The following is a 21,999-nucleotide window of genomic DNA, read 5'->3' as shown; positions in this document are numbered from 1 at the left end:
GCACAGAAAGTGTCAAATATCATTAATGTGTTTTTGTAGTGAGCAAATTTTCGTTGTGAACTTGACCCACTTATATAAGCTTTTAAAATGTTGATATCAAGGCTTGTAATGAATTTTTTTCTACTGTGCGATCATGTGAAGCTCTTCATCTCAAGTTGGGCTAGTGGACTTCTTTGTCAGGCTGAGCTCCTGCTCTCTATTAGCATCCCAGACAGTGACTAGTTTAACTTTACTGCTTTCAATTATATTTGTTCCACTCTGTGCAATCAGGCTTACTCCGTCCACCCTGACCGAAGGCAGTCATATAGGTCTCCAGAATGTCACAAGTCATGGATATTTGTCTGAAAGATATGAAAATCATGGAATCCCAGACTGCTGTGACAATCATGAGAAAATGCCAGCCCAAGTACAAACACAACCCATCTCCACAGCAGTCAGCATTGAGGGAGTTAGAATGCAGAGCAAGAAAAAAACAAAAACAAAAATAAAAACAAACAAACAAAAAAAAACAACAGGGATATGTATGTGTAGATGATGTGAGAGAAGGCTCTTAGAGTCATGGTTAGCACTGTGTCTTGGTACTCCTCCTTTGTGCTGAGTGGAGAAGTGACAGTGTTAGTGTATATTTTTTTTTAATTAATTTATTTTTTTCTGCCTGCCATAAAACAGCCTCCTTAGACTCAGATGGCTTTTGCAAAAAAATAGTGTTATATTCTCTTCCTCTCTTCCCTTGTTTGTAACTAGCGAGCTAATATTTACTTATTGAGAGAGAGAGATAACATTCAGTACAACCATCACTTTTTGGGATCAAGAATGAATGTTTTTTTCTAACCGTGTTAGCATGGGGTTAAATCTGTTTCTAAGATATGGTGCTGAGGAAAGTTCAGACATGCAGTCACCTTGTCTCTATGTATCTGCCTGTATCTTGACCTGAAATCTCATTGAAGTTTAGTATATTACTGTAGATCTCAATTCTCAACAATGTCCTTTTCCTTTATCAGGAAAAGAGAGGAGGCTGGAGGTTTCCAAGACTTGGAGTTCCAAGACCAAGACTACTTGGCTAGGCAAACCTGTATCCAGACTAATGATGTTTAAAATAAATATTTATTTATTTATTTATTTATTTAAAATAAGAAAATAAACAAATAAATAAAATTTAATGAACCATTAACCTGTTTTTACAAAGGCACCTCCAGAAAATTACTCTTCTACTCACAAATTCTCTGTAAAAGTCATTGCTGTGTGAATTAAGTTATTCCAGGCAAAATTCATGTAGTCATGAATTCATGCAGTCATACCATTGTTATTAGTTGAGTTTTGCCTGTTACATCATGGCTGGTTGTATTATGTGGCACTATAGGCTTATTTTCATTAATCTAAAAGCCAGGCAATGCCTATGAAAATCCTAGTAAGATAAGTAATAGCATTCTTAGTATGGACCTTTCTTCATTTCATTGGTTGAAGCATCATTCCTTAGATCCCCTTTCAATTTAAGAATAATTTTGTGTATTTGGAGGGAATGAAGCAATATTTTTCAACAATGTAGGGCATAATACATTCCTTTGAACAACAGTTAAAGCCAAAAGAGTTCTTTTGCAATTAGTTCAAAATTTTCTTCTAGTTGAAAAGAGGCTGCTTGAAGACAAAAGATGGACAGCTGAAAAGGTGGAAACTTGCCTGTGTGCCTGGGTAAGCTGTTGTGTTCAGCAGAGAAAACAGCCAAAGAAATGCTGGTTGGAAGTAGTCTGATCTAACTTCCCCCCAGAAGGTCTAGATGAGCCTTGGGAACACATAGGACAGAGATTCAAGTCCATGGTCCATGTGCTGTTCCAGTGCCTCACTCTTTTGATATTTTTTTGCACAGCCTAACCTCTCGAGTTACATTCCCTGGCCACTGTTCCTTGGTAGTTCATCCAACAGAACAGTTTAGCCATGCCATCATTGTAGCTATTCTTCAAGTAGTTGGAAGTGGCCAAAGAAGTGTCTGTATTATAACATATCTGTTTTTAAATACCTTTATCAAAACAAGTGTTAGCTAGAGGTTTTTGTCCTGAACCCTGAGAAAACGTGAAATTCAGAACAGAGCAGAGTCACTACAAAATGCCTTTGAGCAAAGCATAAAATATTTAAATTATACTCTCATGTTTATTGTTTGTTGTGACCATATTCTGTAAGGTGGAACTTCAGAACTCAGTATAACTGCATCCAGAGGTAATAACCTGTCATCAAAGCACATACTTTTAATAGTTAAAAAAATTTAAAGGCTTGTTGGGACTAATAGACTTCTCTGGAGTCACTAAAAGCATGAACCTCTACCCAGCCTTCAGCCTGTTGCCAGAAAATTTTCAGAGCCAGTAGCATGACAGCTTTGAATTCTAAGCCAGAAAAGCAAGCTTAGAACATTTTTTCATTATTTATCAAGAATGATTATTTATCACTCCACTTAGCAGTGTATACTGTAAGCCATTTATACAAAGCCATTTTCTGATAATGAAAATTAGGATATCATCTAAGATAATAAATGGTGATCTTAATAGTAGATTAATAATAGTAGAGCTTTGTAGCTGGAAATCAGCACTCATAGTTTATGGTAACATAAGGAAGGGCAACACATTACGATGTTTACAAGGTTAGATATGCACAATCCAAATACCATTCTTTTCCTTTAGTAAAAACCTGGGTTCTCTCTTTCTCCTTTCAAAGAACAGTTTAGATAGACAATAATTCTCAAAAACTTGTGATTGAATATATTTTTGCAATAAAATTCCATTATGGTTTTGTTTAAATCTTTCAGATAATGCATGGGAAAGATTTTAGCCTTCATATCCATGAAGATGATACTTAAAACTTCACAATAACTCCACTGTACTCAGGGGCCTCAGATATGCATCTTATCAACCCTGTAAGAGTATTTTCAGGTTGCACTTCCAGATCCTGAAAATGCTGCTATTCCTGGATTAATTTATGTGGTACCAGAGAGATAACTGTGCCTAACATTTTTTTTTTTGTGCCATGGGAATCTGTCCCACTCAACTGAAATAAAATATTAAGTACAGGCCTTCAGGCACCCACTCATGCCTATAGAGGCAGTTGAAGGTGGGATAGGTGCAAACAAAGAAATGTGGTCTGAATGGATTTGAAGATAGTCAGTGTAGCAATAAAGCTTTATAATTTTTAACTTGAGAAGCATATATCCCCTAAACCTACTACTCATACTCTGTACTTACAAATGCAAGTGTCTACTTTCTTGTATTAGGGAAAAAGCTCTTAGGAATGAAAATCTGTCCTTGATACCTTTGTTATTATCCCTCTCAGACATAACCTTCTTTAGAATATTCCTTTTCTTTCTCATGTGCCAGCTTTAAACCAGAATATTGTTTTCTAAATACCTGTTTTCTGTAATTGCGCTTCTTGCAACTTTTGGTGCTTATTCCCAAGTCTGTCTGCTTTGTTGATACTAGATCTCTGTCCCCTATTTTGTTGTTCTTGCACCTTAAAACCAGTCACCTACCTTATGTTCTCTCTGGATTCCAGTCTTCACTTAATGCTGCCCTATTTCTGTGTTTGCACTCTGTGCAGCTTTTGTCTTAATTCTTTCAGGGATAAATTTAAACTACAACTTAGTCATGAAACATCAAATATGAAATGGCCCAATTAAAACATCATAAGCATTTGTGATAGCTGTTTTAACGATTACATATTAAGGTAGAGCATTTTAAGGAATGATCTGGAAATTAGTCTGCTTCTGGGAAGAGATGGAGAATGATATTAATTGCGTCAATGAATAAGCATTCCCAAGTGTCTCTTGGGAAAACCATGGCTAGACAGAGAAGTTTGGGTAAGAATACTTGAAATGCCTCAGTTGCTTAGCACATCTCCCATTCCTTCCTGAAAATGCCCATGTGAATGGAAAGAGACAGATGCTGCCAGACAAAACTACTGTGACAGGAGAAGACTGCATGTTGGATTTTTTTATTTTTATTTTTTGACAGTTGTCACCAGGTGATGTTGCTCATACGTTATTCCCTAATGAATAAATAACACATATGCTACTTGCAAATGTGTATATAAATATAGTGTAATATTTTGATGTTTAGGAATCAACTGTAATAAATGCAGCAGCTTCAAGATATCTCTCGGTGACAATGTTTATAATTTACATGGGATAAAACAAACAAACAAACAAAAACAAACAAACAAAAGGACATCAGCTTATTCTCTAAACATTTCATTGTAAGAGAACTTGTCCAGTATTTAAAGGGTCTTTTGATTAGTTTTAGCCCTGTAACCCTTAAGATAACTGTATAGATCTCTTTTGTAGTTGCTAGTAGAAAATGAACACCTTCAGAGGGAGATTTACCTAAACTATTTTGACAGTTTCATAGAAATGAAGCTACCCAAGCTTGTATCTCAAGAAGGGCAGTCCTACCTTCTACTACTCTCCTGTTTCTTATTCTCAGAATTTTGACGTCTTCTCTTTCATGCTGCACTGTATAACTGTGGGCCACATCAGGAAACTGATCTGGATTAACATTAATGTGTTGTTTGCAAGGTTTGTTTCAGTCTGGATCAATTACCTGACCTGTTCATCATGTTACTGTAATAACACTTGTGACAACACTAGGAGTGGTATTTACAACATGAACAAGCAATAGATACCTCAGATAGAATGAAATGAACCACCATCTGTATGCTACTGTTCTGCTGGGTTACAGTAAGAGCTTGCCCAACTGCACAAGTTACTTTAGAAAGTAACTCTGCTTGAGATGAAATAACAACCACATTGCACTTTTCAAGGGATCACATTTTTCTCTGAATCAGAGAGCTTGACCCTACACATTGCAATATGCAAAGATGTGTGCATCCTCTAGTCACCTTTTGGGAACCCTACACTTGTTTCCTTAAACTATGGAATCAAGGAGTTATTTAAAATGACTTCTCAATGGGATTGAAAGCAAACAGAAAACAGGCATGAAAAAGTCAAGTTTGAATGAACAGGCCGACTTCAATCTAGAGCTACAGTTAAGAAATATTTAGTAGGTTCTTTCATGATTTTCATAATCAAATGCCACAGAAAATAAAGGTATGTTACATAACAAGTTATATATACCCACAATTGTGACTATTTTGCAACTTGCTGCTAGTGGGCTTGTAAATGTCTGTAATATTGATCCTCTCTTTTGACATGAATGGCTACAACAAATTTATGGCTTGAAACATTGCCTTTTTTTTTTTTTTTTTGGTAGCAGTTAGGTAATTGTGATGCCACCTTATTTAGCTTGTGTACAATCATGTTTCCATGTGCATAGGTGGAAAAAAGTAGAAAAAAATAATGCCATTAAAAAAGAAAAAAAAAAAAAGATACTTGTGGTGAACTTATTTCAGTCACAACTCAATCCAAAAAGCCAAAAGCTTGGATACATATTTTCTCAGTAAAATGTCATTGCTTCTATTATGCTTTCTGGTGTTGCCTTATTGCCATCTTTTCATAAATCTACATACTAAACCTTTCTTATGTTTTGATGATCCTCTCACAAAATTTATGCCAGAGGAAACCTCAATATTCACAATATAGTCAGAAGCAATGTTATTGTTTGATTTCCTTGGTTTTATAACGGACATGGTGACATTCATAAATAAAGAAGATCTTCTAGTCAAGAACTTCAGAAAAGTACATCACAACCTGCAATGATATATTATCAATGTGTCTGATGTTTATATAATGTTTAAAATGCCTTACTCAGTATGGACAAGTGGAACCTCTACATAAATTAGCAAATACATATATTGCAAAGGTTATTAAAAGACACAACATACATCAGGAGAGATAATCATAATCAAAATTAAATGGCATAGAAACTATAAATTTTTGTAATCTTTAAGCTTTACAAGCAGGAGAAAGAAGAAAGAAAGTGAAAGTAAAAACTATCAACAATATATAAAAAAAATTCATTTACCATTTCTTGCAAATTTATCATGTGCATTGTGTTAACTGATTACTTTCTGAAAGTCTCTTATCCTATAGTACTTGTCTTTGATTTAAAAATAAAGTACATTTCTAGGCCTTATAAATGCACAGAAAATCCTGAAAAAGAAAGCTGAATTCACTTCAGCATACCAGAAACCTGTAGTTAGATAAGAAAAGGAAAAAAGAAGTCCTTAATGTTAATTTTGTGAGTTTTGAAATGTTCTCTAAAAAGTAAGGTTTATTATATTGAGGTATTATGAATATTACCTCTGGTTTTAAACTTTAGAATACTAGAATCTTAATGCAGGGGTAGTCAACTGCATTTTTAATACAGGAACACAGAAAAAAAAAACATTGGATCATATAAAAATTTAGGTTATAGTGAGCTTTGAAGGCCATCTGGTCTAGCCTTCTGCTTGGATCAGGGTTAATTTCAAACTGGATCATGTCACCCAGGGGCTTGTCCAACCAAGTTTTGAAAAGCCTCCAAGGACAGTATCCCACCGATTCTTGGACAACTTGTTCAAGTTTTTTATCATCCTTCTTATGCATTTTTTTTTCCTCAAATTGCATTTTCCCTTCCGCATATTGTGACTATGGCCTCTTTCCTTTCACTGTGCACCCTTGTGAATTATCTGTCTGTATTTTCTATAACTCTATTTTCGGCAACAGGATACTGCAAACAGATACCCCCCTAGACTTTAGGCTGATCAAACCCAGTTTCCTCAGCTTTTCCTTGCATGTCAAGTGCTCCAGTTCTCTAAATCCCCATCACCTTCCTCTGGACTCTCTCCAGTTTTTGAGTATCTCTTTTGCATTAGGGAGCCCCAGACTGGTCTATGAACATGACCTCACAAAGGCTGAGCAGTGGGAGATAATCACTTCCCTAGAGCTGCTGGCTCTTGTTAATGCAGCCCAGTTTGCTGTGAGCCTTCCTCTCTGCAAGGTGTTCAGATGATTTGTGTTCAGCATATTGTCTTCTAGAATGCCCCAGCTCTGCTTTTGCAAACTGCCTTTATAGCCAGCTTGCTCCCAGTCTGTACTGATGGATGCATGGAGGAGTTGTATCTCAGGTACAGGAGTTTTCATTTGTCTTTGCTGAGTTCCAAGGATGCTCATGTTGATCCATTCCTTGGTAAATCTATCCTGAGTTCTTCATATTATCTTCTTACCCTTTATGGCTTCCAGGAGGTCTTGCTCCATCATTTTTCTTGGGATTGAAGTGAGTCTGATTCACCTGTAGTTCCCAAAATCCTGTTTCTTATTTTCCATCAGGGATCTTTCCTAGCTGCCAAAAATTTTCAAAGATGCAAAAGAGTGGCTATCTTTCTGAATGCCCACAGGTGTCATTTCTGATCTCATAGCCTTGCATTTGAATTTTGTATAAGTAAGCCATAACTTGTACTTTCATTACTTTGGATAGTACCTCTTTCTTGCTAGCTTTGCTATAGGCATGGAACTGTGAGGAGACTTGGAGCAGACCTTGTCACCAAAGGCCAAGACAAAACGCTGAGATCCTCAGCCTTTGCCATATCCTTTGTCTTTAGGTCACATGTTCCTCAGCAACAGTCTCACATTTTCCATTGTCTGCCTTTTGCTTGTTACATATTTGCAGAAGTCCTTTCCACTGCCTATCACATGCCCTTCAACAGTTACATCCATCAAGGTTTTGGCCATCTTAATTACATACCTGCATGCCCAAGCTATATCTTTGTACTCCTCTTTGGTAGCCTTCATCTTGTACATTTCTTTTTTGCATTTCAGTTCAGTCAAGGGTTTCTTGTTTAGTCGTACTGTCCCCCTCTTACGGATGCCTTTTTTGCAGGTCAGGATGAATACTTCTTGTGATTTGAAGAAGTTGTCTTCAAAGGTTGATCCACTCTCCTGGAATTCTTTTTACCCTTCATGTCAGCCACCCTGTAGGATATGCCTTGTCAATTTCTTGAACAACAAATTTTGCTCTCTTGAAAAGCCCGTAATAGGAGCATTTCTTCCAGATGCTTAAAGACATTACATACCTCTTCTATTTCACTGGGAGATCTGCAACTCACATCCATTGCAGTATTCCCCATTCTGGTCTCCCACATTATCCTGGCCCCAAGTCCTCCATGGACCTATCACCCATCCAATGGAGGAGGTACGTGCATACACCACATCACTTTAGTATGAGGAGCAATGTTCTGCTCCTCATCTCCCCTGTTTTTCTTCAAAAATCTGTATCAAACCTTTGCAGATGCTTAAGGTGGTCCACCAGATCTGTAATTTTGATGACATTGTAAATCTGTAACTGCAAACAAACATTACTGTACCCTGAGCAGTGTGTACCCTGAGCATTTGAGATGAGTTTCAAGTAGCTCTGTTTTCTTAAATGACATGTAAGATCCTTCCATATCACCTTGTCCCATGCCTGACTCCACAGGCCATGCTTCCCTTACTCTCCCCCAGCTTCAGTCTCTGTCCTACTAAAAATCTAGTTTACATGGAGTTGAACTCACACATAGACCAGATGAAACCCTAGAATAATATGTGAAGATAATTTTTGCCTGTACATGATTAAATTAATTTGATCATGTCTAGGTTTTCAATTTTGTCTAGGTTTTTAAGACAAATATTATAATATGCTTAAAAGAGGTGGTAAAATGCCTGATATCAGAGCAATTATGCCAGGTCAGAATCTGACATGATATGTTGAGTAAGCAAGGGGGGAAAAAAGGTAATACATTATATATTAGAAAACATATACTGGAAACCATTATTCTATGCTTGGAAAGCTTTGGGCATTTTTTAAAACGATGAATATCTCTGCCATTTTAAAAGATGATTTAAAACAAAGTTTACTTGCAAGCTGTAACTTGAGACTGTTGTGAGTTATACCACTATTTTATTATTCTTAATAGCACCGAGTCAATCCACAGATATTTCATCCTGCAATTTTCTTCTGTTATGAAAATGCATAATGTTAATCTTTGTAATACTTTATAAACTGACCATAAACCACTGTTTATGGTCAGTTAATCATTGTATTACTTTGCTTTAGGTAATTTAGTACATTACCATAATGTAACAATCTACTTAATATAAATTTTAAAGTGAGCACAGTGCAAGTTGCAAGGCATTAATATATTATGTCTTCTAACCAGAAATTCAGAAACACAGTAAAGTTTGGATGTGGGTCAGATATTTTCTGTTTTGATTGACTTAGTGTATGTCTAATGTATAATGACTACATTATTATTTAATACTATGATATATCTTACAGTTTATTTAGAAGTCTCATGAGGATTGGAGCAACAATTGCAATAATCACGATACTGCAACATCATATGAGAAAGTTTCCCTGTGTACCACACGGTGCTCAAGTATAGGGTACAGTTTCCACAAACATTGCAGCATGTAAAATCCCACTGAATCCAGTGGAGATTTGAAAACAGTGGTTGTCCAATTGAAAAGCATTATTGCTAAGACATGATGACATTCATGATCATATGAAACAAATGAATACAGTAGGTGAAGGATGATGTAAAATTAATAAGAATTTGTCCTTAAGGAAGCTAATCTCGTGATTTTTAAACACTATGTATATTGACAGATAGTGAATTAAATATAACATGAACTGGTAGGTATCACCTCTAGTAACTACCAGAAATTTATAAAGGACCACTATGCTCTTCAGGGGAACCAGACAGCTGAAACAAAGGAAGCTTCCAGGCAAACCAAAAGATCTGATCTTTCACCATTCAACAAACAAACACACAAACAAAAAACAATAAAGCCTAAAAACAAACAAAGAACCCCTCCAAACAAAACAAAACAAAACAAACAAGAACAACAAAAAAACACTAATAACATCACTGAGGACTTTGAATAGTAGTGACATATATTTTTCATTGAGCACTGCTTGATCAAAGCTCTGCATGTGCAAGCAGTATAGAAAAGAGCATAATAGATACAGACCACTCTCTCCCCCCACTGAGAAGAGGAAGAGCTTGTCAGAAGGACACAGAGAACTTTAGAAAAAGTGAAATAAAAAGATTAAGTGTTAAGAATTATCACTAAAATGATCTGATTATGATTTCTGTTATGGTTAGGGAGTACCATTTATTTATTTATTTATTTAATAATAGCCAGGTACTCTTTTCACAGCTTTCTACTGCATATACCACAACTCCTAGGCATCAAACTTTACCTGAGTACTCTGCTTTAAAAAGCGTTGTATTACACACATTAAGAATACTATTGTGTCTTTGTGTAGCCAACAACAACAAAAAAAAGATACTTTTTTTTTTTAATGTAGTCTGCTGTATACATGAGATGATATATCATGTAGTCACGAGTCTGCATTTTAGTTTGAGGTAGCTGCATTTCAATGTGATGGAAGTAATTTGTTCAACTGCACAGCTAAGCCTCTGCTGAAAGTGGAACTGTTTTCAATAAAAGAAAAAGACATGGCAGGAAAAGAATCCAAGCTCTTTTGACCACTACATGGAAAAGAATGAAGTTTATAGATTGGGCTTAATTGTTGAAGACATGACACCGGCAAAAGCATCATACTTAATTATAAAGAATAACACACTATATGAATTTGATATTTCAAAAAAATACCAAAACTATTCATAGAAATCAAATACTTTTCCCAAAAATAATTGCTGCAAGGTTTTGACTGCTCTTGAGCCATGAACAAAGCCAAGCATATTTTTGCATTGCCTTAAAGTAAATGGAGAGGCAAATTATGTCTCAAAGATACAATGAGTCTCCTGGTTTTCCCTTTCAGTGCCTGAGCTCTTACATGCTGGAGCAACTAGGTCATGAAGTGCAAGATTCCCTATTGTGGTTATTCTTTTTATTCACCCCTTACAGCTCCCCTGGGTATTAGTAATAAAGGAGTGTTTTATTCCTTTATTCTCCCTCCTATCCTGCATAGGCATGCAAACTGGGTCAAAATTTGGGACTATAATTTGTAAAACATCTGTGGATCACTGTAACACTTTATAATCTACATACATTTGACCTGCCCAGAACTGCATAAAATTTTAAAGCACTTTATTTGGGAGCAGGGAGGGAGCAGTTTGAAGAGAAAAGGTCTTTCAATTTTTTTTTTTTTTAATACTGTAGGAGAACAAAAACACTAAAGTGGTTTCATTATAATCATATTAACTGCATGTGTGTCACTGCATAGCAACATTAACAGAGCTGAGATAATCAGTATGATTTCATATTTTAATGTAATGTGATTACATTGAAGTTTAAACCCTGTTCTGATTTCCCAGATTCATTACTTTTTTATCTTGGGTTATTTAAATTACTTCTGTAATATATCTGGCTATAAGTTACTATATGCATCTATAATTTTAAGTTTATATAAGTTACGTTTTTATTTGGAAAAGTATCTACATTTGATTTTATTAGTAAGACATACCATAGTTTCCTTTACTGAAATACTGACTATCATTTAAATGTATTATTTCAAATTTATTTAAATCATAGGCTCTGGAGAAGTTCTGTTTTTTAAAAAAGTGATTAATAGAAAAACTGTGTTTTGTTTTGTTTTTAATATCCATATAAAAAAATTTAATTGCAGGCTAGGCAGTTCTATACTTCTCATTTTAACTTTAGCTTCCCCCACCATCAAATATTAGAAATGGTCTTAAATGGCATGAAATTAATGTTTTTATGAAAATATTAAATTGAAGTGTAATTGGAATGCTATATGAGTCCTGACTTGAAATGTGATGCTGCACTGATTCCAGTCATTCAAAGAGTGGTGATAGGAACGGTCCAGATACATCACATAATCCCAGTATAAAAAAGATAGATTTAAAATCCAGGACTAAATGATTAGACCAAATAAACTTTATCATTCTTTTGCCTCTTCCTCTTGTGCATTTATGTCAACATTACTGAAGACATTGTTCAGGTAATAGGACTTGCACCAGTAGACCTTTTTTTTTTTTTTCTTTTTCTAAGAGGATCTGATTCCCTTCCACCAGAGGTAAACTGTCCCTTTCTGCTGTTGTTTCTGGGCTGCTTGACTTCTCACAAGCAGCTGGATAGCCACTACTTTCCTCTCTTATACCCCCAGTGTAATGCTTTGGGGTCTACCCACAGCAGGATATACTGAGAGCTAGGAGATGACAGCTAATATGCTTTTTGAAGACTGAAAATTCATCACACGGACTTGCAGTAACAAATCTGTCTCTAATGAGGGATAGATAAAAATCCCACATGCCTATGTAACTGGAGAGGTTAAAGATGGAATTGGTCATAAAAATACTCTTTTTTTTTTTTTCCAGTGAAAAAGTGTCAACTTCTCAAAAAGATATTGAAAACAGACATACTTTGGTTAGAAATAGTACAAGTCTTCATGCGAGATGAAGATTGAACAACACAATTTCTGGCTTCAAAAAATCCTCAAGTTTTCCAACAAAAGAGCAGTTTAGACTGAGTGTTGTAGACCAGACATTGCAAGGAACAAGAAAACCAGATTTAACCCACTTCTGTGCGCTATTATTTGTGGGACACTGCCCATGAAGAATGTGCATTATTCTTGAGAAGGTTTTGAAAAACAGCATTGGAGACTGATTACTGTTATCCATTCAGAAAACTGTAGTGGCCTAGTCCTGCCATCTCAAGAACTGAACTCTTCCCCACTTCCTGTAAGTGCTGTTGCAAATTAGAAACAAAACTGGCATATTTTAGAGCAGCATTCTCTGGATCCTATATTTACTTATTTTTTTAAAAATCCCGGGGGAAACATGAAGATCCTGCAGAAACTACTGAGACAGCTCTGTTTCCAGCAATAAATGTCAGAGCTGAAGGAGTAGGTCCTGAGGCCTGGGGATAAGAATAGATGAGTGAAAAGGGAGGTCATTCTAACCGTGAAATGCTGTCTGTGCCTTAACTTCAACATATATCCCTTGTAGTATACATGTATATGCTACTTCCATTCTAGTGAAAGGAGCATTGCAAAGCAACCCATTCACAGGGACTTATCAGATGGCACATACATTTTTACAAGGAACTGTTGTCAATTAAAAAACAACACTTTTAAATACTTTAATTAAAAAACCAACCAACCAAAGTACATGATCTGGTCTGTCTGCTCCCAGGCAGATTACCTCCAGTTACATACAAAATTTCATGAGAATTAAGTAAAACACACTGTATTGGCTTCAGATATGCTATTAAAAAAGGTTAAACCATCTGGATTCTCTTGAAGTAAGAGATAAATAAGGTAATCAATATAGAACAACCTTTTCTCTAGAACATCCTGTATTAATGTGATAGAAACTTGGCTAAATCAACATACCTGGATATTATGAACTTCCTTAGCTACATCAACCAATATAAATTGTGTTATTTTTTCCAATTTATTCAACCCATTCTCCACATACTCTTACTGATACTGATTTTTTTTCTTTCCTTGAAAATCCCCTCAGATTTTCCAGAGGGAAATCCCCGGAGAGTCTATCCCTCTCTTCATCTCCACTCCCTAAACCATTTGGCAAAGCAAATTCTCTCTCTTCTCCAAAACATCCTGATGGAATAGTTTAGCACTTCTTCCCTAGGTTATGCCCAGTCAGAGCCACTGAATATGGGGGTAATTACCTCTTCTTCTGCTTCTGATACTACTCCCATATAGTTTTTCTTGTACATACTTGCATTAGACATTTACCTCTGTCCCATTTGTTTAGTACTTGGTCCTATAAGATTCTTCTTACGTTTGCTTACAAGTGCTTGGGTTGAACTTTCTTTAGTTGGTGCCTGCTTGTGGGTGAAAATGCCAGCTGTAATCGCAATGCCATTTCTAAAAACAAGGTTTATCAGACATGAGGGTAAATTCTTAAAAACGTTCAGGTGAAAAAATCTTGTCTCAGAAACAGCAGTTGAAATTATTGAGGAATTGCTGAGGGCTATGGTTTTTGTCATCCAGAAAGAATTTTTGCCCCAATGTACACAAGCTCTGAACTCACAAAAAAAAATAATAATATTTTGTAGATGCTCAGTAGAAATTTCTCTGGCAGCAAAATTCTCTTAGTTTCCAATTAGAGCCTCCCAAAGATTTGAGCCTCCCAACTCTTGTGTGGCAGACATTTTGCATACTACCACAAAGATGAAACATTTTCTTACCCAAAAAATATTATCTAAATAAAATAATATCCCTAGAGACAGGTAATGTCTTACAAACATGCCACCAGTATCTCTCCTATAAGGAAAGATACATGTAGCACTCTGAGTTTAATTTAACTAATAAAACAAAATTATACATCCTAATCAGAGTTGTAGTAAGGATGAGAGGATAGAGGATTAATGAAAGAGAGGGGGATGGAAAGAAATTCCAGTCCCTGTCCTGAACAAGGTGACTGATCATTACTTCTTATCATGGCACAACGGCAAGGAAGTGAGAACATAGCAGGAAAATGAAGAAAAATGTTCTTTTTTGTCATCTTCCTTCCCCTCCCCCCCCACCCCCAAGCCCCTCAGATAAATTCCTGAGTGAAAGTGATCAAATCCACAATAAAATCCTATTATATTCAGCTACAGAAAAAAAAAAAATCTAATGCAGGGAACTGCGTTGTTGGTTCCTGGGAGTAGAATGTACTGAGAATGGCCAGTGATGTAGTCATTACTAATAGCTTCTGAATAAATGTGGCAGATACATTGGAAAATATTCCTCTTGTTGACAAGATAAAACCCTCCCACTTTAATGCAATAAGGTCTAGGTCTACTTTCTATATCAAGCAGTGAAAACACACTCAATTTTACTGGAAGCATTTGTACTGCTATATCTTGTAACTGCCACACGTCTATGTGTACATATAATTTCTCAGTGCTCAAAAATTAAAGCCTTGCCTCTCAATAATAATAGGAAGATCTTCACATTCCATGGAAAATAAAGATAGTCTATTACTTTCAGTAGACTCTGGAAGGCATTCTGCACAGGTCACAGTATGTAAGCTATTAAGATTGAAGGCATCTGCACAAACAGCCTCAACTGCTTTTTAAAGGCTAAGCTGCACAATTTGTCTTTCATTAAGAGCTGTTGTGCAGTTTTGTGATTTGTAGCCAGCTCAGTTGAGCTTCCAGAGTGTGTACTTCTATTTTGAGATCTTGTCAATAAACAAATAAGACATATGCTTCAGTGAGTCATCTTAGCAGAGCAAACTATCACAAGAATCAGTTGACCTGCACTTCCTTCCTGCTACTGAATCTTTCTCTACCTTTTCTTGTTAGCACAAAGTGTGCCCCTGAACACCTCACAAAACAGAGAAGCCAGGGATGGGAAGACAAGGTCTCTTTCATCCATATGGCTTTATTTGTGTTCTGCTGGCACCGTTATAGTCATACAGTAACCAACATAAATTTTTAGTTTTATTATCACCTCTAAAAAGAGACAGAAATGTGAAAATTGAAGCCAGAAGGTTTGTATCACAGGATTAATTAGGCAGGGCCAAGTGGAGTCACACTCCTCCTGGCAGTGAGTGCCTCAAGAAGGTGCCTGCCTTCAATTATGGAGCACACAAAGCAATTAAAAACCCTGTTTCTTTTTCCTGAGGTGTTACTTGTTACTTGATAAATCTCTCTCTCTCTCTTTTTTTTTTTTTTTTTTATTTCAAATTCTCTGGAGATCTGAACTGGCTTGAGGTGTAATCTACTAGGGTAGATATTCATGAAAAATTGATTTAGCTGGAGCCTAAGTGCAATAGGTTTAAAATAAACCTGAAAGGAATGAACAGTGTGTTTCTTGGCTGACATTTTATTCACCATTTTTTAAATACACACACACACTCCAAAAGACCAGATAATTAAGAACCCAGACATTATGGATCTCCAGGAAAGAATTTTGTCACTGGAACATATGAATCAAATCAGTCAGCCACCCTATGCATTTCCTTAAGTTGTACAGCACTGTTGATTAACCTTTTCCTCAATACTGTATATGGAAGTTTTTGAATGGCAGGGTTGCGTGCACATGTCAGTTTTAAACGTATGTTTCAGGCAGCCGTCCTCCCTGGCCCATTGGAAATTAGTACTCTGTTTCACCTATTTCTAGTTTATAGCATGTGATAGCCTTTTGCTGGATTTATGAGCCTCTTTGCTCTCCTGGTATTACCAAGAGCTCTACTGCCATTGCTGACTCTGACCCTTTGTACCAGGACTCGACATCTGATTTTGTGCAGCTGAACCCGCATGTTAATGCTTTTGCCACATTCATTTCAAGCACCCAGCTAACTCCTTCCTCTCCTGTTATTTCCCATGATAGATAAATAATTCAAAATATGATATAAAGTATGGTGCATATCTGGTTTGAATAGTGCTCTATCAAGACATGTGTTTGAGCTATAACAATGACCTCATACTTCCTGTTGAGGAGGGAGAAGCAAAAGGATATTTAAATCAATAGAAAAAGGGAGTCATATCTGTGGCTCCCAGTGTGTGTGATACAGGTATTATGTGGAAAAAAATATACCATACAATTTGACATTATAAGGATGCAAATAATGGCCATTGGCTTATTATTGTTTCTAACACTGTAATGCCTATATTCCCAGACTTCCTCATTAATGCTACCTAAGAAATAATTATATTAAAAAAAAAATAGGTAGTGGGGAAGGCAGTTTTTTCTCCCAGTGTGCATTTTATTTCTATTATTCCATAGTTTAAATATAACCCACAGAAGAATGAGAAAATTCTTTATAAAGGTCATTAAATAAATGCTGCTGGAACAAATCTTTAAACAGGATCATCACTGAAGTGAGAAGTTATGCATATGGAACATTTTTACTCGTAGTACAGATTAAACAGTTGGCAAGATAAAGCTTTAAATTGCTAGGCATTATAAGTCACTAGAAATCAATTCTGACAATTTATTGAGCTTTTTACCAATATTATTGCAGTTTGTTTGTTTGTTTGTTTGTTAGCTGGGGGGGAGGAGGAAGAAGAAGATTAACTTTTTCATTACAGGTCAGCTCAATGGAAAATATTACTCACATGGCAAACTTTTATACTGATTTTGATTTAATGTGCATATCATGTTTATCAGAGGTGAATGTCAATATGACAATAGTTTCACATTTCTGAGCCACTGCCAGAACTTTGAAATATTCCTTCATGGTTGTTTCAGGAGTTTCAGTAATTTTTCCACAAAACAAAAACTTCCTTCCTCCTTCCTTCCTTCCTTCCTTCCTTCCTTCCTTCCTTCCTTCCTTCCTTCCTTCCTCCCTTCCTTCCTTCCTTCCTTCCTTCCTTCCTTCCTTCCTTCCTTCCTTCCTTCCTTCCTTCCTTCCTTCCTTCCTTCCTTCCTTCCTTCCTTCCTTCCTTCCTCCCTCCCTCCCTCCCTCCCTCCCTCCCTCCCTCCCTCCTTTCTTTCTTTCTTTCTTTCTTTCTTTCTTTCTTTCTTTCTTTCTTTCTTTCTTTCTTTCTTGTCTGTCTGTCTTCTCCAATGTAATTTTTCTTTTGATTTATGAACTGTGGCTAACTATTTCTTAAAATGTATTGGTGACTGGATTGGTGGGAGAATAGCACTATATATTCTTTCCTTCTATTTAATATCTTGTCCCAGTGAAGTTTCATTACTTGTATAAAACATTTAGTATCAGTGGATTTTGAGATTGGGCTGCTATATTATCTATAACTTATTTGCTTTACAGATTCATATTTATCCATGCCTAACAAGCCCCCACAATTTTGTAAAAAAATAGTAATTTTCACATCAATTAGAGGATTACTGGCTCTATTTACTTAAGAGATAAAAAAAAAACAAAACACATTTTTAGGTGTCCTGCTTACTTTTGATCACCTTTCTTCTTCTCCCTAGATTTTCTTTAGCCAGTCTTTAAGAATGAAGTTTGAAAAGCTCATTTGGATGGAAATCATAAAATATTTAAAATTCTGACTTTGCTTGGTGTCTCTGGTGCAGGCATAAGCCTGAAGTCTTGGATAAATACGTATCTTGTCAAATATGATACCTTTTAGTGAAAAGATATCATAAGATATATTATCAGGGAAAAATTTGAAAATTTTACACAAACGACACCTTTATTTATTTATTTATTTTGAAACTATTCCAAAAAGGAGTTCGGGTAATAGCTATGTTTATTTATTGTGATATTTTTCTTGATGCTTAGATTATGTGGGTACAGTCACTGGGCCTCGCATCCCTGTAGGAATATCCAATTTGCAAAATGCCAGGCAGGTGCCAGACAACTTGTGGCCTGCTCCATCTGAGCTCATGTGTGAAAACCTCCAATAGGAGCAGAGAATGGAGGGATTGCTGCTGATCTTTCCTGAGAGACCAATGAATGCTTCTTTGCTATTTCAAGACAGAAAAGGTATCCACTATGACACTAAAACAGAAGTCACTGGTGGCATTCAAAGTGATCACATTGGGCCATGAAACAGCAATATGAATGTACATCAGTATATGCACCTATTGTATGATGTGAATATCTTCATTTTGCTTACATTCAGGATAAACTGCATCTTAGCTTGCACATACCTACAAAGACATACAATCACTAGTTCTTCGTTGCACTTAGAAGTGTATTGTATAGTATTACATTTTTACAATATGTATATTGGAAATCTACCTAAAAGGAAAGAGATTTTTTTTAATGATGTTAACAAAAGCAAGTTTCTTAGATGAATCTCATTCATTTGCATGAGGATTAACTTTATATACAGATCTGTTGTGCTTTTTTGTTTAAGAAACAATTTTGATAGGTAAAGAGAATTATCGTGTCAGATTTAGCAGTTGATATACATGTATTACAAGAAGGACTCTACCTGTGCATATGGGTGAGAAAGGGACAGAAAGAACAAAAGGAAGTTAGAGGTTCAAGACAGATCAATGGAAAATTGTCCCAACCTCCTTTATCCTGAAAATTAATTGAACCAAAAATAAAGGAAAGATGCAAGCCTTGGGAGCACAGAGCTTCAAATGCAGAACAGTAGAGACTTATGGCAGGCAAAACTGCAAAGTATTCTTCTTTTAGCAAATTTTTGGCAGAATAATCAATGTGCCCCTGGTCATTGGAGGGGCTACTTTAGAATGAAAATAATTATTCTTTTATCTTTCATATTCTTACTTAATTCCAATAGATAATTTTTAATATAATTATTTGTTGAGGACATAAATTAAGTCACTACTGAACTAAGGTTATCTGATTGGAAGGTCATCATGTGCTGAGAACTGTCCTGTTTGTGTGTAAAGAACAGCCAAAATCATAATTATTTCTAGAAATACTTTTCAGGACTTGACTTTCATGATATGTTTTTGTTCAAGTTTTTAAGAAAGGAAAAGCAGCAGTGCAAGACTACAAAAGGCAGTTTATATAAGGCACATGGTTTCACACTAAGCTACAGATAGATTTACCCAATGACATACTTAATAAATCAAACATCAGATTAGGAGCAAGTTAGATAATTAATTTCTAAAAATTAGGGTTATTTCAGTACTTAAAAATAGAAAAAAACAGAAATATTTGTGCTGTCAATAGGACATGACAATTCTGCCTTTTAGAAAAGTGGAGGGAATTGTGTTCTATGAGCCATTTCAAGGTGCTTTTGGAAACATGGTTCTCAGGAACCCTCTAGTGTTTTCATTGGGCTTTAATGAAAAGGCTGGCCAGCAAGTTCTAGTAACAAATTTGCCAAAGCATAATGACTTTCACACTGTTGACAATAAGAGTTGCAAACACCCTCACTCTCCAATCTTAATGTTAGTTGACTAATTAAAGAGTCTGGAGGAGCACAGCTAATCATGGTCTTTTTGATCCACTTAATCACATTTTAAGGGCCTCATTGAACAAACCATCTAAATTTTGCATCTTCTGGTAAGCATTTTTGGTACCTTTTGATGGATGGGAGAGCCAGTTATAGACATTAACAGATTCATAGACGGAATGTTTTAATTAGTGGCAACGTTTAACAGTGTTTTCAGCTAGGAATATCTCTAATTATGAGATTACTTATCTAGTACCTAGAATTAATACAGTATATCTATTTAGGCTCCTTTTGAAGTGCTGCTTACATGTTCTTAGTTATTTCTAAGAACAAAACAGAGTTTGGTCCAAAAACTGCAGATTTTAAGTTATTCTAAAACAGTCATTAGGAGTCCAGAATAATACAAAGACTTTTCAGTTCCCTGATGTGTAGATCAAACGGTTTTCAGTTTCTCCTATTAGAAAACCATTGTAAGCCTGGAGTTAAACCTAATTATTTGTTAAGCATACATACTCATGGGATTGTGTTATTATTTTAAACTAAATTGAAAACTTAAATATATCTTGCTTTCTCTAGAGTCTGATCAGAATGTGTTTCTTCCATCATTTACTTAAATGCTCATCTTAATAGTGCACTCAGAGGTGTTCATCCTCTTCAGCCATATCTCATGATAAGTGATGACACCACTTTTTAACTGTCCATTATCTGTTACCACCAATTTAAATTCTGGGAAAAGTTGCCTTTATAAATGAACATCCTTCCTAGGCTTTTATATAAAATACTACTGGTCTAATAATAAAACAAATCCATTTTCTTTAATAAATTAAACAAGACCCCTATAATAGCACAATAGGAAGTCCAAAATTAATTCTTAAGCCCTTAAATTTAGGGGAACACTAAAGTAGATGCAAATTCTCAAACATAACAGTGTTTCTGGTCAGCTACATAGAAAATTTCACTAAATGGTTAACATAGGACACCACAGTTTTTAACTAGCTCCAGATAGGTCAACATAAGCTAATAAATTTTGATCGACTGGTTGTTCTTTGGCGGGGAATGAACAAACTATAGTGTCATGAAGAAGAGACATAAAGTAAACTAAAATCATATCAATGAATGGTTTATTCTCATGTAGAGACTGACTGATGGATAAAAAAATAATAATAAAAACAATAACTTCCTTCTAGGTTCTCATCAGAAAAATCAATTTGACTGAGACATCAGGGTACTGTTATTACTATTTTTAAGCAAAAGTCTTATTGACAGAAATTTGCTTTATAACTAAATACTACATAAAATTTTACTCCACAAAATAAATATCAAAGGAAAGATGAATCTTGAGCTACATATACTGCTTAACAGGCAATTATGAAGACAAGTTACGACATACAAAAAAAGGCCAATTTTTCTGATTACCACTAATAACGTATTAAAAGAAAATTTGTGATGCATCCTCCTCCCCCCAAAAAAACATCACAAACAAAATTGATAACTACCAAAAGACACAAATATTTACAAGTCATCTGTTAGATAGTTCTCTCTCTCTCTTTTTTTTTTTCTTTTTTTTTTGTGTGTGTGTGTGTGTATGTGTATGTCTTTAAAAATACATAAAGACTTCTGCAAAGAAATAACACGGATATTAAAGTCTTGTATATCTTGTACGGCAATGCCACAACTTCCAACAGACAAAAGTGTGTTCTGTATTACTGTATAATGCAGATGTAAATTTTCTTGTATTTGTGAAAGTATGCTTAATACAAAACCATTGCATAAACAATTTTGGGGTGAAAAATAAATCTTAGAAAGTCTTTCCAGAAACTGAGTTGGAGAAATGTAAAATGATTATTTTTCAGGGGCAGGGGAGGTAATGTTATTACTTTAAAGTAGTAAATAGAAATAATACTAATGATTGAAAAGAACAGAATTCTGGAATAATTATCTGTAGAATAAATTATGTGTACATTTTTAGATGCCAAAGCAGATGACAATGAAGAGATAGTACAAGTATACTTAGGAGATTTTAAAAGCCAAGATGTTAGCTTATGAGCCTTGCTTCAAAAGCACATTACTAAGGATTGTGATTTCCAAGGCTGACTTTGGCACTTTGGAAATACGTGCAACCAGAAGAAAAATAATTCATACACACCTATGATTTAAAAATATAAAAAAATATACATTTCAACTTGTTGTTGTTGTTGTTATATATTTTACATAGAAATGTAATAGTATAAAACAGACATTGTTTGTGATAACTTGGATATTGCTGCTTGATGACATTTTTCATAATGGTAATTTTCATAATGTAATTA

General features: G+C 35.4%; 1 long non-coding RNA gene across 2 annotated transcripts in view; it reads right to left on the bottom strand.

Moving 5' to 3' along the window:
• The window catches only part of LOC137852381 (uncharacterized), a 115,874-nt gene that overhangs the window by 10,634 nt on the left and 83,241 nt on the right, over window positions 1–21,999 (bottom strand). Inside the window, exon 1 of one of the 2 annotated variants that reach the window (XR_011093789.1) lies at window positions 3,512–3,855. The exons of the other annotated variant lie outside the window; for it this stretch is intronic. This is a non-coding gene — a long non-coding RNA (uncharacterized lncRNA). Of the gene's footprint in view, window positions 1–3,511; window positions 3,856–21,999 lie in introns of those variants that run through there. 2 annotated transcript variants of the gene reach the window in all.

The sequence above is a fragment of the Anas acuta genome, chromosome 2 (genome assembly GCF_963932015.1).
Source record: "Anas acuta chromosome 2, bAnaAcu1.1, whole genome shotgun sequence".
NCBI lineage: Eukaryota > Metazoa > Chordata > Aves > Anseriformes > Anatidae > Anas > Anas acuta.
The sequence above is the reverse complement of the archived record's forward strand: the minus strand, read 5'-3'. Positions and strand labels throughout refer to the sequence as shown.